Consider the following 5,297-nt stretch of genomic DNA (forward strand, 5'->3'; position numbering starts at 1 on the left):
GTAGTATCATAATCGTTTTAAGAACAATTTGAAATTATTGTGTTCTTTGTGGTAAAATAGCGAATTGTTAATAATATGAGTGTTTGAAATTTATTAATAGTAATAAATAGATTTCAATCACTCATTCAGACGTTAAGAATTTAAAGAAAAAAAAATTTTAAAAACTGATATTTGGAACTACTTATATATAACTGCTTATAATAAAATAAGTTGTGATTGTTAACAGTTACATTAAAAATTTATTTATTAATATAATTTCATATCTTATATCTTGTTTCTCAAAAATTACTTGATTTTCCATTTTATTTTAATTTAGAAAGAATAAAAAGTTCACAAGTTTATGTACATGTATAATAAATTTCATACGAAATTTCTCAAAATTATTATTTTGACTATTTTTATTTACAACTAATCTTCTAGATCAATAGATTTGATAAATTATCAGATATATATTTTTTTAACTCGTACTACTGAATAATAGCGATTACCTTAAGAAGAATTGCAAATTGTCACACGTAAATATGTATTACACGTTGCCTGAATTTCACTCTTGTATTCCAAATGAGTTCATCAGAGTCACACGAGATGCATTTTAATTATATTTTTTATTCTCAATTATCTATCTTGGTCAAATTCAACACGAATACACGTATACGTATTCCCAGCATACAAAATAATCAGCACGTTTCAGACAATTATAGTTGAATGACCGTCAATCATTGTATACTTGGTTCGATAAAAGTAATCAAGTATTTATTTATGCCAAATACATTTAACTTGCATTCTTTTTCTTTAAAACTCAACTGTAATTAAATACAGATATAATTTTAAATTGTATTAATTACGAGATTACAATTATCTCTTACGTTAATAAGAATAAAAAAAAAAGAATATCGTTACCCTCGAATGCACAAGAAAAATCTGAACAAGATTGAATATTACAAATAAACGAGAGATAAATAAAAAATTCCTTTAATAATTCTCCATTCTCCTTTGAATTATCTGTATTTATTCAAGATTCCTGGTGATCCAAATGCAAAACAGGTTATACATTAAACAGAGAACCATCCAGGATGAACCATCTTCAATCATATATATTTTCTCTTGCGGAACGTGTCCCAAGACTTGACCCCAAAGAATATATATATATATATATACACACATATATATATAATATATATATCAGTTGAGATTGCGCTCGTGTTTTGTTCGCGTAGATGCATTATACGCGTGCTTTTTGTATTGCATTCCAGATAAAAGGTGCAGAGAGCGGGAGGAGGGCGAACAAAAGCTCGTAAAACGCTCGTTAAAAGCGCGAGACACGCGCGAGCTAACCGATAGAAAGAGAGAAAGAAAAAGAGGGCCGAATCTGAGCGATTGCGCTTAATAAAAGCCAGAACACGGCATTCAAGCTCAATCAGGGACTGGTTGTTATTGGTTCGTTGACTTTCTCTTCCTCGACTCTTAACCAGTGACGCTTAATCTGCTTTTTGTTCCCGACTCGGCTCTCCTCATATATCGAACGCGTTACTGCGATTATGCTCATCCGGAAATGGATAGTTTTTATTTGGGATAAAATATTCTTTGAATAATTTTTTATTTTAAATGATAATAAAGAATGAAGTACGAGAGATAATAAAGTTTTTGTAAGGAATATAAATTTCGCTTTTAATCGAAAATTGAGAAATTTAAAAAAAATATATATATATATTCGGGCACGAGAAAAGTAGCTAAAATAAAAATTTTAGAAAAATTATTCTATTATAGAAAAATATTTTTGCAGTGAAAGTTAATGATTATTCAACAAATATTTAAATATCAAATGAAATAACGAATATTGAAATAATTTTTCAACTACATTAATACGCAAATAATAGATATTATTTAAAATAAGAATGGAAATTTTCCTTGAATAATTAATTTAGAATTATATTTTATATTAATAATTTACAATTCGAATGCCTATTCCTCTATAATTCTATTATTCATCGTATTTCAAATAATTACAGTTTAAACATCTAATGAATATTCTATTATTAGTTGATATGTATGTATTCTGTAAGATGAAATCTTTTACACGTTGCAACTTTGTAAATATTTATAAAGAAAACTTATGAGATCATATTTATTCCTATTAATTGTCATTTAGCATTTAATTTATGCCGCAACAGAAATTTATTATACGTAATACATCACAAAGTATAACAATAAGATAATAGAAAAGTTACTGTTTTAAGGAAAATGAATTATTTCGAATTACTATAGAAATACTAAAATTGGAATTCCATAATTTGAAAATTCGCTTACAAAATTATTCCAATAAAATGTAAAAATGTAAACGTAATATGATTTTTTCTGAATCAATAATTCAAAAATTCCGAACTATATTATATCACTGTAGCACATAAATGATCGATTTATTACGAATTTACGAAACAATTCTATTTATTTATACATAAAGAGTTAAAAACGTGGCCATTTCTATAAAAAAAAAACAATAACTCTTTATAAGTAGTCTCTTTATAAATATTGCACCGAAGATCGATTAGAAAAGAACTTTTGAAATTAGCGTGCATTATATTGGAAAAAAATCCAATATGGAGGACTCTATATTACAAGTTTTAATAAAATAGTAATAAAAAAAAAATCATTCAATTTTTTTCAATACCGATCAACTAGTTTTCATTTTTTCTATCAAATATCATTATTTTTATTTTCTTTAAATATAATATAATACAACATGTTACCATATGTCGATCATCCTTATTAATTTAGTTCTTTCTCGTCTGATTCACGTCTCATAACACAACACTGTTTTTTGCCGATTACGCGATAATGGCGATGATGCACGAGAGGTGTTCGCAGAAAGAATCGACACTCTCTCGACTCTACAAGCGTCACGCTTTTTAAACGTGCACCAATTTGCCCATGGTTTCGCAACCGGCACGGATGTATCGCGCGAACTTCACGTCGTAACGAGCGGAACGATTCATACCGTGCGTGCGAATCTTGGCCACGGTTTGAGTCATCGCGTGCCTTCTTCGTGAACGAATTACCGCTAATCATAGCTGGGCACTAATCCACTAACTAAAAAATAACTAGTTAAAATTTTAAATAAAGTTACTTTAATGACTTTATTTAATATGTTTGAATAACATTTATTCGTTCAGCTATTACAGTTGATCCGTTTCTTAACCTTACTTTATATAACCTTGGTCGCTTGATATTACAGTTATTTGATGCTTTGAATAAAAAATTATCGAAGTAACTTATTGAATTAACTTTATTCTTAACTTCAATCGTTAAAATTTTGCCCATCTCTACTAATATCACTTATATCGATGAATATTATATCATAATAAAGAAACACCACTCCGCCTGCCATATTTCGTCTAATCGAACTGATTCTTGAGCGCCATCTTTGATCGATCAGTGGTCGATATATCTATCGATAAGTTGGTTGTTCTCTAACTGAACTTTGATAGCTAGATACTCTTCGTTCCTGGTATTCGAAGTCACGTTATTGATGTTCGATTGTTGAATCGAGGTTTCGAATTCCATCGATATGATGTAGACAAAACATCGTGCTATTTGAACCGTGACGAGATCGAGACGGTTAAATAATATCGAAATGGATGCATCAACGTGGGATATTCCACGCTGTAACACGCGTACGAAAATAAACCATTATCGTCAGAGATGTGAAGAGACGTGTAATTAATTCTTTGAAAATTTCAATATTTAATTTCATTCCATTTACAATTTATAATTCGTTAACTTTTTGTAATTATTATAAAATAAATTAAATAGATTACTTTATTTCGATGCAAAATATTCGAAAATTATATTTTATATTCTGTACGAGTCTGAATGAATTAAAAACCGAACCGGAAAAAGTGAAACTGTCTTATTTTGGACGAATAAAAATTTCAATGGAAACGTTGCTTTCATTAAATCAAATAATGTATTATGTAGTTGCATGCTTCTTTGATAATATTTCAATATAATGATATATTTAAACGACAACGAAGCATTCGTTTTTCTCCCTTTTTTTTTTTTTCACAATTTTATCGTCCGCTTTATCGATTATCTCCCCCATCGCACACTTCAAAATTGAGCTGGGCGTTTTAATCGCCATGTGATCACCACACGCTCACTTGAATTGAAATCGTGAGCCGTATGTACGCCATTGAGGCCACTTTTGATAACCCGTTCAATTGGACTCGGGTGCATAAAAAGGAGGTCTTAAAAATGTTACGCGTGTAATTTTTGAGGTATTTCTTTGAATATTAATACAAATTGGTATACATATTTTTCTCTCGATTCTTTGAAATTTTTCATACTAGATTAAATTTTTGATGCATATATGATTGGTGAATAATCTTTTCAAAAATATTAATCGAATATCAGGGTCTTGACATCAAATTTTTAAAAAAATGAAAAATTAATTTAAAAATTTTAAAATGAGATTTTGAACGATTTCGAAAAAGTACAGATTTATTCGTATTAAATAAATCGATTAAAGAAAAATCATTCTGCCAGATAAAAATGAATCAACAATTTTGAAAATGATTTATCACGTTTTATAATATATTCATAATAAATAAAATCCAAAGAATCATGCATTAATAAATACGACTAACTAATAATAAATATTACATCCAATAAATGTATAAACGTGAAAAATTATAATACAAAATATTGTACCCTGACTTTCAATGTCCCAAATTTCCCTTTTTTTTTATAGTTCTTAAAAAAAATACCAATATACCCGAAAACGATAGATCTCAATTTTCAACACGAGAATCGCGACAAATCTTCCAGTCAAGAGATTAAAACCCCTCTTTTGTCATTTTCTAGCCCCTATTTCCTTTCATACAGCGCGGATCTCTTTCCGTCTGTCTACCTCGCGGGATATAATATTCGAGCATTCTTTATTTACCACGATATCGGCCCATCTATCAATACAGGGGTGGTGACTGGTGGTATACAAAAGAGGGGCGGCTCGTCGTACCCGATGAACGAAGTAAATCACCCATCGTTACGGCTCACCCTCTCTCTCTCTCGCTTCGATTAATCTATTCGTCGATTTTTTCCCCCCTTTGATCGCAAAGGGACTCTCCCCTCCCACCCCCAAGCTCGGTGAAATTTTAATAAATCCACGAATTATCGGGGATGGCTTGGCTTTTCAGCTCGAGCTGGAAAATCTTTCTCTCGTTAAAAATGAGATTGATAAATTTTTTAACGGGCGAAGTCGTTATCCTTGAATTATTTTAAATTGTTCGAGAGCACTGGAG

The 5,297-nt window shown here is 29.9% G+C and overlaps 1 protein-coding gene and 1 long non-coding RNA gene across 2 annotated transcripts in view; both read right to left on the reverse strand.

The window, feature by feature from the left end:
- The window catches only part of LOC102671175 (lysine-specific demethylase 3A), a 69,423-nt gene that overhangs the window by 12,175 nt on the left and 51,951 nt on the right, over positions 1-5,297 (reverse strand). The gene's annotated exons all lie outside the window — the stretch shown is intronic.
- LOC116185956 overlaps positions 1-5,297 on the reverse strand; it is a 9,536-nt gene that overhangs the window by 1,457 nt on the left and 2,782 nt on the right. The window contains exon 2 of the long non-coding RNA XR_004150854.1: positions 407-413. This is a non-coding gene — a long non-coding RNA (uncharacterized LOC116185956). The remainder of the gene's footprint in view (positions 1-406; positions 414-5,297) is intronic.

The sequence above is a fragment of the Apis dorsata genome, unplaced genomic scaffold, assembly GCF_000469605.1.
Source record: "Apis dorsata unplaced genomic scaffold, Apis dorsata 1.3 scaffold_347, whole genome shotgun sequence".
Classification (NCBI taxonomy): domain Eukaryota; kingdom Metazoa; phylum Arthropoda; class Insecta; order Hymenoptera; family Apidae; genus Apis; species Apis dorsata.